Source organism: Ovis aries, chromosome 21 (genome assembly GCF_016772045.2).
Source record: "Ovis aries strain OAR_USU_Benz2616 breed Rambouillet chromosome 21, ARS-UI_Ramb_v3.0, whole genome shotgun sequence".
Lineage (NCBI taxonomy): Eukaryota > Metazoa > Chordata > Mammalia > Artiodactyla > Bovidae > Ovis > Ovis aries.
In genome coordinates, this window is record NC_056074.1 from 37,968,751 (window position 1) to 37,982,661 (window position 13,911).

The 13,911-nt window shown below is 39.7% G+C and overlaps 1 protein-coding gene across 1 annotated transcript in view; it reads left to right on the plus strand.

The window, feature by feature from the left end:
• LOC101118318 (solute carrier family 22 member 10-like) overlaps nt 1–13,911 on the plus strand; it is an 87,909-nt gene that overhangs the window by 1,133 nt on the left and 72,865 nt on the right. The window lies entirely within an intron of this gene.

Below are 13,911 nucleotides of genomic sequence, written 5' to 3' on the forward strand. Positions count from 1 at the left end.
AAATGTGATCTTTCCTGGAGAATATTCCATGTGCTCATTGGAAGAAAGTGTGTTCTGTTTCCTTTGGATTTTCAGTTCAGTTCAGTTCAGTCACTCAGTCGTGTCCGACTCTTTTCGACCCCATGAACTGCAGTATGCCAGGCCTCCCTGTCCGCCATCAACTCCTGGAGTCCACCCAAACCCATGTCCATTGGGTCGGTGATGCCATCCAACCATCTCATCCTCTGTCGTCCCCTTCTCCTCCTGCCCTCAATCTTTCCCAGCATCAGGGTCTTTTCAAATGAGTCAGCTCTTTGCATCAAGTGGCCAAAGTATTGGAGTTTCAACTTCAACATCAGTCCCTCCAATGAACACCCAGGACTGATCTCCTTTAGGATGGACTGGTTGGATCTCCTTGCAGTCCAGGGCATTCTCAAGAGTCTTCTCCAACACCACAGTTCAAAAGCATCAATTCTTTGGCACTCAGCTTTCCTTATAGCTCAACTCTCACATCCATACATGACCACAGGAAAAACCATAGCCTTGACTAGATGGACTTTTGTTGGCAAAGTAATGTCTCTGCTTTTTAATATGCTGTCTAAGTTGGTCTTAACTTTCCTTCCAAGGAGTAAGCGTCTTTTAATTTCATGGCTGCAATCACCATCTGCAGTGATTTTGGAGCCCAGAAAAATAAAGTCAGCCACTGTTTCCACTGTTTCCCCATCTATTTCCCATGAAGTGATGGTACTGGATGCCATGATCTTAGTTTTCTGAATGTTGAGCTTTAAGCCAACATTTTCACTCTCTTCTTTCACTTTCATTAAGAGGCTCTTTAGTTCTTCTTCACTTTCTGCCATAAGGATGGTATCATCTGCGTATCTGAGGTTATTGATATTTCTCCTGGCAATCTTGATCCAGCTTGTGCTTCTTCCAGCCCAGCGTTTCTCATGATGTACTCTGCATATAAATTAAATAAGCAGGGTGACAATATACAGCCTTGACGTACTTCTTTTCCTATTAGGAACCAGTTTGTTGTTCCATGTCCAGTTCTAACTGTTGCTTCCTGACCTGCATATAGGTTTCTCCAGAGGCAGGTCAGGTGGTCTGGTATTCCCAACTCTTTCAGAACATTCCACAATTTATTGTGATCCACACAGTCAAAGGCTTTGGCATAGTCAATAGAGCAGAAATAGATGTTTTTCTGGAACTCTTTTGTTTTTTCAATGATCCAGCGGATGTTGGCAATTTGATCTCTGGTTCCTCTGCCTTTTCTGAAACCAGCTTGAACACCTGGAAGTTCACAGTTCATGTATTGCTGAAGCCTGGCTTGGAGAATTTTGAGCATTACTTTACTAGTGTGTGAGATGAGTGCAATTGTGCGGTAGTTTGAGCATTCTTTGGAATTGTCTTTCTTTGGGACTGGAATGAAAACTGACCTTTTCCAGTCCTGTGGCAGCTGCTGAGTTTTCCAAATTTGCTAACATATTGAGTGCAGCACTTTCACAGCATCATCTTTTATCCTTTGGATGAGTACTCTATAAATATCACTGAAGTCTATTTGAGCTAATGTATCATTTAAGGCCTGATTCTTTATTAATTTTCTGTACGGATGATTATCTCCATTGGTGTAAGTTGGTGTTAAAATCTTCCATTTTTATTGTGTTACTGTCGATTTCTCTTTTTATGACTGTTAGCATCTGCCTATATGCTGAGGGGCTCCTATGTTGGGTGCATATATATTTACAATTATTCTGTATTCTTCTTGGATGATCCCTTAATCATTCATACTATCCTTCCTTGTCTCTTAATATTTATTATTTATTTATTTATTTGGCAGTGCCAGGTCTTATTTGCAGCATGCAGGATCCTCAGTTGTGGCATGCAAACAGCTGTGGCATGCGGGATCTAGTTTCCTGATCAGGAATCAAACCCAGGCCCCCTGCATTGGGAGCACAGAATCTTAGCTACTGGACCACCAAGTAATTATTTTTCTTGTCTCTAGTAATAGTCTTTATTTTAATGTCTATAATGTCTGATATGAGTATTACTATCCCACGTTTTACTTGATTTCCATTTTCATGGAATATCGTTTTCCATCTCCTCACTTTCAATCTGTATGTGTCCCTATGTCTGAAGTGGGTCTCTTGTAGACTGTACTATATATATATGTCTTACTTTTATATCCATTTATCCAGTCTATGTCTTTTGGTTGGAGAGTTTTATCCCTTTACATTTAAGATAATTATCGATATGTATGTTCCTATTGCCATTTTCTCAATTGCTTTGGAATTATTTTTGTCAGTCTTCCATTCTTCTTTTGATCTCTTGTCTTGTGATTTGATTAATGTTGTGTTTGGTTGCTTTTTATTTTTTTCCGTGTGTCTATTTTTTGCTTTTGATTTGCAATTCCCATGAGGTTTAAAAAAATTGTATTTATTTTATTCTTTGGCTGTGGTGGATCTTCATTGCTGCGGGTGGGCTTTTATTAGTTGTGATGAGTGAGGTCTGGTCTTTGTTGCTATATGCAGGCTTCTACTTGTGGTGGCTTTTTTTGTCATAGAGCACAGGCTCTATGGGCCCGAGCTTTGGTAGTTTCAGCATATAGGCTCAGTAGTTGTGGCTCATGGGCTCTGGAACACAGGTTCAGTAGTTGTGTGTGTGAACATCACTCAATCGTGTGTGACTCTTTGTGACCCATGGACTCCATGGGATTCTCCAGGCCAGAATACTGGAGTGGGTTGCCATTTCCTTCTCCAGAGGATCTTCCCAACCCTGGGATCAAACCTGGATTTCTTGCATTGTAGGAAGATTCTTTATCAGTTGAGCCACCAGGGAAGCCCTCAGTAATTGTGGTCATGGGTTTTGTTGCTCCATGGCATCTGGGATCTTCCTTGACCAGGGATGGAACTGGTGTCCCCTGCATTGCAAGGTGGATTCTTCTGGACCACTGGACCACCAGGGAAGTCCCACTGCCATGAGGTTTATATATAGCAATCTATATATGTACTGGGCTTCCCTGGTGGCCCAGAGGTTAAAATGTCTGCCTCCAATGCAGGAAACCCGCGTTTGATCCCTGGGTCGGGAAGATCCCCTGGAGAAGGAAATGGTAACCCACTCCAGTATTCTTGCCTGGGGAATCCCACTGACGGAGAAGCCTGGTAGGCTACCGTCCATGGGGTCGCAAAGAGTCGGACATGACTGTGCGACTTCACTATTCACTATTCACTATATATAAGGTTATTTTAAATGGCTGGTTTCTTAATTTCAAATGCATTTCCATTTCCTGCATTTGTGTTCTCCTCTTCTCATAATTATTGCTGGTTTTGATATCATATTTGTATGATGATTTCTTATAGTTACTTTATGTTTGCCTTTACTTGTGAACTTTTCCATTTGTGATTTTCTTATATCTAGTCGCCTCTTCAAAACATCTCTTACTTAGAGAAATTCCTTTAGAATTTTTGTATGGTAGTTTGACAGTGCTGAATTCACTTAGTTTTTGCTTGTCTGCCAATTTTTATTTCTCTGCCTAATCTGAATGAAAGTCTTGCTGGGTAGAGTATTCTTGGTTGTAGGTTTTCCCCTTTAATCATCTAAAAATTATTGTCTCCTCTTATTTATTTATTTATTTTTACTGTGGACCATTTAAAAAAAGTCTTTATTGAATTTGTTACAATACTGCTCCCGTGTTATGTTTTGGTTTTCTGGCTGCCAGGCGTCTGGGATCTTAGCTCCCTGACCAGGGATGGAATCTGCCTCCCCTTACTTTGGGAGTTGATATCTTAACCACTGGACTGCCAGAGAAGTCCCTTTCTGTACTTTATCGATGAGAAAATGAGGCAGTGTATTGTGTTGGACAAAAAGTTTGTCTGTCAAATATTACTGAAAATCCTGAACAAACTTTTTGACCAACACAATCAGTGACTCATTCCTGTATTCAGCTACCAAGATTCCTGGAAGTGGCAGAAGTACCTACAATACTTGTTGGTGTTTGAGCTTATAATATTTAAGGACTTCTTTCTATTATTTTTTTAGAATATATGCTATAATTATACACTATGTGCACAAAATTGCTAGAGCACATGCCAAGCTTTGGGAGGAAATCATGCTTGAGAGTGACTCTCAGGTTTAAACTTTGAAGTTTCTTGGAAAATTTCCTGGTGAATAAACAGAGAGCAGTTTGACTCCAAAGTCTGCGATCCTTTTTGTTTGTAGTACATGTTTTAAGTATTCATATTTTCCTAGAATTTGTATAACAAAACATGAGTTGGTATTTTTGACCCAAGAAGTAAAGTGGTGGAATATAGCTAAAAGGCAAAAAAAATGTGTTGTCAAGATTCATGTGACAAACAAGCAAGAGACAGTTGACTGCACTTATGTGTAATTCTTTCATCAGGTGGTTAGTAGAATCTGCTTGGTCAGTTTATTGATTATCAGCAATAAACCACTTGAGGGCTTAAAGGAACATAACAGTTTGCACAGAGACATGGAGTAAAGAATGCTGAAATAACCCAGAATATGGAGGTGAACAGGAAAAGGAAGTGGTTATTGGGTTGGAGGGAAGACAAATGGCAACCTACTTTCTTCTTATTGAGATAGACAAACTGCTTTGCTATTAAAAACAGGGACATTCAATTGAGAATATAAACTCAGTTCCTTCTCTGTCATGTCTGTCTCATAGAAAAGAAGTTTTGCATATTGTGAAAATACTGCTTCATTTAGCTCAGTTCCTGATGTGAATCTCCAGTAAATGTACTCTCCTGGATTCTCTGTACCCCTCTTTGGCCTCATTTTCAAAGTATTAGTGTTGCTATATAATTTCCTTGTGTCTCCCTAGCTCCCTACACCATCTTTCATATCATACTCACACCTGTTCTTGCATGTATAATATGTTATACTGGAAAGAAAAGTAATGTATCTCTCTTGTCCTGTTGGGAGCCAGTGCTCATCACAATACCTGGCACTATGTTGGCAAATGATACATATTTCTTGTTAAAGGGTTTGACAATGACCATGCAGGAGGAACTAGAGATAGCACCGACCAAAACTACTGTTTGACTTGTTCCACACACCCAACCTTTGTAAAAGGATCTGTCTCCTGTCCTTTGTGAGGTGAGCTTCACAGAGTACATGACAGCTTTCAAAGAGTGGGGACATGAATCTATTTATTTCAAAGGTTATAACAGTGTTGTGAGAGACAGGCACTGATTTCGAGATAAAAGATGAATAAATAAGACTCATATGGGACTGATTACATTGTATAGAGTTGGTTTTGTCATATCACACTGTCAGTCTCTTCACTGGAGATTGATGTTGAGAACTTCCCTCAAAGTACAGATTTTGGGGTGGTTCTAAATGGCGAAGGAATCGGATGGGGAGATCACTTTCTCCCCCACAAAATCATCAAAAGATCATTTGAATGCTGAGCAAATTCCACAAAAAAACTTCTGAATGCTGGTGGAGGACACCAGGCACCCAGAAAAGCAGCGCATTCTCATTGAAAGGAGGTAGGACAAAATATAAAAGACAAAAAGAGAGACAAAAGAGATAAGGACAGAGACCCATCCCAGGGAGGAAGCTGTGAAGGAGGAGAAGTTTCCAAACACCAGGAAACCCTCGCACCAGTGGGTCTGTGGGGAGTTTTGGAATTTCAGAGGGCAACATAACCAGGAGGAGAAAAGAAAAACCCACAGATTATGCGCCTAACTGAAACTCTCAGAGGAGAAGTAGCCCAGATGCTCACTCCCGCTAGCTGTGGGGGGCGGGGGGGGGGCGGGGGTGAACAGGGAGGCACTGGTTGCATTCTTAGGGTAAGGACCAGGCCTGAATGCCCTGAAGACAATCTGAGGGAGCTAATGTGAGAAAGCAACCCATACTGTAGGATAACCCATACTGTAGAGGAGGGAGAGAGAGGGAGAGAGAGAGAGAGAGAGAGAGAGAGAGAGAGAGAGAGAGAGAGAGAACTTTCCTGTGAAAAGCTCTAACATAAGGCATAGCCTGGCCCAGTCACAGAACAAAGGATTGAGCGAATACCAGAGGAGAGCTAGCCAACTGCAGTCTGACCCTCCCCATGCTGGAGGTGGAGAGGCAGGCGGGAGACAGCCAGAGCTGGAAGGCGAGGGGCAATCTTGTCCTCAGAGATGGCATCCTCCACCGAAATGTGAGCAGGCTCCCAGTTGCTAACCAAGTCTTCCTGGGATTCTGGACGGTTGACATCTGCCAGGATGGTCGCAGCCAGAGATCAGCTACCCAGAGGAGATACATAGCACACCTGAGATGGTGCTCTTGCTGTGCACCCAGGAAACTGAGCGACTAGGACCAGGGAGGTGACTAAGATGCACAGACCACCTGGGACAGTCCACCTGCCCAACACCTGGTCACCTGAGCTGCTCTGACCTGGGATGGGCACAAAACACACACCGAACCAAGTCTGTGCCCTTGTGGAGTACCTGAGAACCTGAACCTGAGCAGTTTAGACCTGGGAAGTGCATGCAACCCAGGGCCTGTTTTGAAGTTTCCCTGCAGAGCAACCTGAAGCCTGAGCAGTGTAGACCAGGAAAGAACCCCATGAGTGGGGGCAAACCCAATGTGGCCCAGACACTATGAGCACTCCCCACACATGCCAGTGATATTTGTTCACAGTGTTCCTCCCTCCCACAGCACAACTGAACAAGTGAGCCTAAATAAGTAACCGCCTTCGCCCCCTTGTGTCAGGGTGGAAATTAGACACTGAAGAGACTTGCAAACAAGTGACAGGTGCAACATATTAAAACCCTGTAGTTAGCATTGACTACATTGGAAGGGGCCTATAGACCTTGAGAAGAAGTATAAACTGGAACAAGGAACTATCTGAAACTGAACTGACCCCACACTGCCCTCAACAGCTCCAGAGAAATTCCTAGATATATTTTACTATTATCATCTTTTAATTAAAAAATTTATTTTTAAGTTCTTTATTACTTCTTTAATTTACATTTTTATAACCTACTATTATCTTGCAAAACCCCCCTATTTTAAAGCAAATTTCACACACACACACATATATATTTATAATTTTTGTGATTTTTTTTTTAATACTGTATTTTTGAGAGTCTAACCTCTAGTCTAGATTTTTAATCTTTGCTTTTTGGTATTTGCTATCAATTTTGTACCTTTAAGAATCTAATCTTCAGTAATTTTTGCTTAGGAGTGTGATCACTGGCTCAATTGCTCTCTCCCCCTTTTGACTCTCCTTTTTCTCCCCAGATCACCTCTATCTCCTTCCTCCTTCCTCTCTTCTCTACCTAACTCTGTGAATCTCTTTGGGTGTTCCAGGGTGTGGAGAACACTTAGGGAACTGATTACTGGCTAGATTTGTCTCTCTCCTTTTGATCCCTCCTCTTCTCCTTCTGGTCACCTCTATCTCCTTCTCCCCTCTTCTCTTCTCTATGTAACTCCATGAACCTCTCTGAGTGTTCCAGACTATGGAGAGCACATAGGGAATTGATTAGTGGCTAGATTGCTCTCACTCCTTTTGATTCTCCTTCTTTTCCTCCCGGTCACCTCTATCTCCCTCTTCCCTCTTTTCTTCTCCATGTAACTCTGTGAACCTCTCTGGGTGTCCCTCATTGTGGAGAATCTTTTCATCATTAACTTAGATGTTTTATCATCAGTGTTGTATAGATGGAGAAGTCTTGAGGCTACTGTAAGAATAAGACTGAAAGCCAGAGGCAGGAGGCTTAAATCCAAAACTTGAGAACACCAGAAGATGTCTGACACCAGGGGACATTAATCCACAAGAGCTCATCCAAAAGCCTCCATACCTACACTGAAACCAAGCTCCACCCAAGAGCCAACAAGATTCAGAGCAAGACTGCTGCTGCTAAGTCTCTTCAGTTGTGTCCAACTCTGTGCAACCCCATAGAGGGCAGCCCATCAGACTCCTCTGTCCCTGGGATTCTCCAGGCAAGAACTTTGGAGTGGGTTGCCATTTATACCAAGCTAATTCTCCAGCAACACAGGAACATAACCTTGAGCATTAAAATACAGGTGGCCAAAAGTCACACCAAACCCAGACACCTCAAAACTCGTTACTGGACACTTCATTGCACTTCAGAGAGAAGAGATCCAGCTCCATCCACCAGAACACTGACGGAAGCTTCCCTAACCAGGAAACCTTGACAAGCCACTCATCCAACCCCACCCACAGGGAGGAACCTCCACAATAAAGAAGAACCACAAACTTCCAGCATACAGAAGACCACCTCAAACACAGAAATCTAAACAAAATGAAAAGGCAGAGAAATATTCAGCAGGTAAAGGAACATGATAAATGCCCACCAAATCAAACAAAAGAGGAGGAGATAGGGAGTCTACCTGAAAAAGAATTCAGAATAATGATAGTAAAAATGATCCAAAATCTTGAAAACAAAATAGAGTTACAGATAAATAGACTGGAGACAAAGATTGAGAAGATGCAAGAAATGTTTAACAAGGACCTAGAAGAAATAACAAAGAGTCAGTCTGAAAGGAATAATGGAATATTTGAGATCAAAAGCACTCTGGAGGGAACCAAAGTAGAATAACTGAGGCAGAAGATAGGAAAAGTGAGGTGAAAGATAGAATGGTGGAAATAAATGAAACAGAGAGGAAAAAAGAATTAAAAGAAATGAGGACAACCTCGGAGACCTCTGGGACGATGTTAAATGCCCCAACATTCGAATCATAGGAGTCCCAGAAGACAAAAAGAAAGGCTATGAGAAAATACTTGAGGAGATAATAGTTGAAAACTCCCCTAAAATGGGAAAGGAAATAATCACCCAAGTCCAAGAAACCCAGAGAGTCCCAAACAGGATAAACCCAAGGCAAAACACCCCAAGACACTTATTAATCAAATTAACGAAGATCAAACACAAAGAACAAATATTAAAAGCAGCAAGGGAAAAGCAACAAATAACACAGAAGGGGATCCCTATAAGGATAACAGCTAACCTTTCAATAGTAACTCTTCAGGCCAGAAGGGAATGGCAGGACATACTTAAAGTGATGAAAGAGAAAAACCTACAACCCGGATTACTGTACCCAGCAAGGATCTCATCCAAATATGAAGAAGAAATCAAAAGCTTTACAGACAAGCAAAAGCTCAGAGAATTCAGCACGACCAAACCAGCTCTCCAACAAATGCTAAAGGATCTTCTCTAGATAGGAAACACAGAAAAGGAGTATAAACTCGAACCCAAAACAACAAAGTAAATGGCAATGGGGTCATACTTATCAATAATTACCTTAAATGTAAAGGGGTTGGATGCCCCAACCAAAAGACAAAGACTGGCTGAATGGATACAAAAACAAGACCCCTATATATGCTGTCTACAAGAGACCCACCTCAAAACAAGGGACACATACAGACTGAAAGTGAAGGGCTGGAAAAAGATAGTTCATGCAAATGGAGACCAAAAGAAAGCAGGAGTAGCAATACTCATATCAGATAAAATAGTCTTTGAAATAAAGGCTGTGAAAAGAGACAAAGAAGCGCACTACATAATGATCAAAGGAACAATCCAAGAAGAAGATATAACAATTATAAATATATATGCACACAACATAGGAGCACCACAATATGTAAGACAAATGCTAACAAGTATGAAAGGGGAAATCAACAGTAACACAATAATAGTGGGAGACTTTAATACCCCACTCACACCTATGGATAGATCAACTAAACAGAAAATTAGCAAGGAAACACAAATTTTAAATGATACAATGGACCAGTTAGACTTAACGGATATCTATAGGACATTTCACCCCCAGACAATGAATTTTACCTTTTTCTCAAGTGCCCATGGAAGCTTCTCCAGTATAGATCACATCTTGGGCCATAAATCTAGCCTTGGTAAATTACAAAAAAAAAAAAAGAAATAATTCCAAGCATCTTTTCTGATCACAATGCGGTAAGATTAGATGTCAACTACAGGGGGGAAAAAAACTATTAAAAATACAAACATATGGAGGCTAAACAACACACTTCTGAATAACCAACAAATCATAGAAAAAATAAAAATCTGCATAGAACCGAATGAAAATGAAAACACAACAACCCAAAACCTATGAGATTCAGTGAAAGCAGTACTACTAAGGGGATGATACATAGCAATACAAGCTTACCTCAAGAAACAAGAGAAAAATCAAAGAAATAACCTAACTCTACACCTAAATCAACTAGAAAAAGAAGAAATGAAGAACCCCAGGGTTAATAGAAGGAAAGAAATCTTAAAAATTAGGGCAGAAATAAATGAAAAAGAAACAAAGGCGACTGTAGCAAAAATCAACAAAACTAAAAGCTGTTTCTTTGAGAAGATAAATAAAATAGACAAACCATTAGCCAGACTTATCAAGAAAAAAAGGGAGAAAAATCAAATCAATAAAATTAGAAATGAAAATGGAGAAAACACGACAACACAGAAATACAAAGGATCATAAGAGACTACTATCAGCAACTATATGTCAATAAAATGGACAACTTGGGAGAAATGGACAAATTCTTAGAAAAGTACAACTTTCCAAAACTGAACCAGGAAGAAATAGACAATCTTAACAGACCCACCACAAGCACAGAAATGGAAACTGTAATCAGAAATCTTCCAACAAACAAAAGCCCAGGACCAGATGGCTTCACAGGTGAATTCTACCAAAAATTTAGAGAAGAGCTAACACCTATCCTACTCAAACTCTTCCAGAAAATTGCAGAGGAAGATAAACTGCCAAACTCATTTTATGAGGCCACCATCACCCTAACACCAAAACCAGACAAAGATACCGCAAAAAAAGAAAACTACAGGCCAATATCACTGATGAACATAGATGCAAAAATCCTTAACAAAATTCTAGCAAACGGAATCCAACAACATATTAAAAAGATCATGCATCGCGACCAAGTGGGCTTTATCCCAGGGATGCAAATATTCTTCGTTATTCACAAACCAATGTGATACACCATATTAACAAAGTGAAAGATAAAAACCATATGATTATCTCAATAGATTCAGAGAAAGCCTTTGACAAAATTCAACATCCATTTATGATAAAAACCCTCCAGAAAGTAGGAATAGAAGGAACATACCTGAACATAATAAAAGCCATATGTGATAAACTCACAGCAAACATTATCCTCAATGGTGACAAATTGAAAGTATTTCCCCTAAAGTCAGGAACAAGACAAGGGTGCCCACTCTCACCATTGCTATTCAACATAGTTTTGGAAGTTTTAGCCACAGCAATCAGAGCAGAAAAAGAAATAAAAGGAATCCAGATTGGAAAAGAAGAAGTAAAGCTCTCACTGTTTGTAGATGACATAATCCTCTACATAGAAAACCCTAAAGACTCCACCAGAAACTTACTAGAGCTAATCAATGAATATAGTAAAGTTGCAGGATATAAAATTAACACACAGAAATCCCTTGCATTCCCATACACTAACAATGAGAAAACAGAAAAAGAAATTAAGGAAACAATTTCATTCATCATTGCAACGAAAAGAATAAAATACTTAGGAATAAATATACCTAAAGAAACAAAAGACCTATTTATAGAAAACTATAAAACACTGATGAAAGAAATCAAACATGACCCAAGTAGATGGAGAAATAGATGGAGAAATATGTTCATGGATCAGAAGAATCATTAGAGTGAAAATGTGTATACTACCCAAAGAAATCTATAGGTTCAATGCAATCCCTATCAAGCTACCAATGGTATTTTTCAGAGAACTAGAACAAATAATTTCACAATTTGTATTGTGAAATACAAAAGACCTAAAATAGCCAAAGCAATCTTGAGAAAGAAGAATGGAACTGGAGGAATCAACCTGCCTGACTTCAGACTATATTACAAAGCTACAGTCATCAAGACAGTATGGTTCTGGCACAAATACAGAAATATAGATCAATGGAACAAAATAGAAAGCCCAGAGACAAATCCACACACCTATGGACACCTTATCTTTGACAAAGGAAGCAAGAATATACAACGGAGAAAAGACAATCTCTTTAACAAGTGGTGCTGGGAAAACTGGTCAACCACTTGTAAAAGAATGAAACTAGAACACTTTCTAACACCATACACAAAAGGAAACTCAAAATGGATTAAAGATCTAAATGTAAGACCAGAAACTATAAAACTCCTAGAGGAAAACATAGGCAAAACACTCTCCTACATAAGCCACCGCAGGATGCTCTATGACCCACCTCCCAGAGTAATGGAAATAAAAGCAAAAATAAACAAATGGGGCCTAATTAAACTTAAAAGCTTTTGCACAATGAAGGAAACTATGAGCAAAGTGAAAAGACAGCATTCAGAATGGGAGAAAATAATAGCAAATGAAGCAAGTTACAGAGAATTAATCTCAAACATATACAGGCAGTTCCTGCAGCTCAATTCTAGGAAAATAAACGACCCAATCAAAAAATGGGCCAAAGAACTAAACAGACATTTCTACAAAGAAGACATATAGATGGCTAACAAACACATGAAAAGATGCTCAACATCACTCATTATCAGAGAAATGCTAATCAAAACCACAATGAGGTACCATCTCATGCCAATCAGAATGGCTGCTATCAAAAAGCCTACAAACAATAAATGCTGGAGAGGGTGTGGAGAAAAGGTCTGTCTTACACTGCTGGTGGGAATGCAAACTAGTACAGCCACTATGGAGAACAGCGTGGATAGTCCTTAAAAAACTGGAAACAGAACTGTCATACTACCAAGAATCCCATTGCTGGGCATACACAGCAAGGAAACCAAAATTTAAAGAGACACGTGCACCCCAATGTTCATCTCAGCACTGTTTACAATAGCCAGGACATGGAAGCAACCTAGATGTTCATCAGCAGATGAATGGATAAGAAAACTGTGGTACATATACACAACGGAATATTACTCAGCTATTTTAAAAATACATTTGAATCAGTTCTAATGAGGTGGATGAAACTGGAGCCTATTATACAGAGTGAACTGAGTCAGAAAGAAAAATACCAATATAGTTTATTAACACATATATATGGAATTTAGAAAGATGGTAACAAGAACCCTCTATTCGAGACAGCAAAAGAGACACAGATATAAAGAACAGACTTTTGCACTCTGTGGAAGAATGTGAGGGTGGGATGATTTGAGAGAATAGCATTGAAACATGTATATTATCATATGTGAAATAGATTGCCAGTCCAGGTTCAATGCATGAGACAGGGCACTCAGGGCTGGTGCACCAGGATGACACTGAGGGATGGGATAGGGAGAGATGTGGGAGGGAGGTTCAGGATGGGGAACACATGTACACCCATGGCTGATTCATGTCAATATATGGCACATACTTCTACCATATTGTAAAGTAATTAGCCTCCAATTAAAATTAATTAATTTTTTAAAAGTACAGATTTTGGCCTTTAATTTTCTCTAGTTTTCTTTGAATTTTAGTTGAAGCCAATCTTGCACAGGAAAGCACGAATAGATTCAGATTATATACAGATAAATGAGTATTTCAACAGTTAAAATATGACCAACGTCTTGATCAAGATAGAAAAATCTGAATTCCCCAGAAGATCCCTCATTTATATCCTGTAGAACACTAATAACTGCCACTGCCACAGCCTCACTCTCATTTCCTCACTTCCCTGTCCTGTGCACTGTTCTGATCTCCATTGCTCTATCAAAGTTTAGTCTGATTTTGACCTTCAAATAAATGATCAAAGGATTCTGTGACAGCCTCCTTTCCTCATGCCCATTCATGTAGAATCATCTGTTCTGTTGCCTGTAGCAGTGGAATGTTCTCCTCTCTATTATTTTATTTTCCTTTGATGAATACACTGCAGTTTCTTTAAGTACTTTGATATTGGTGGATTTTATTTGCTTCCAATTTGTATACAGATTATGTGTGCTAGCATAAGAGCTTCTGTA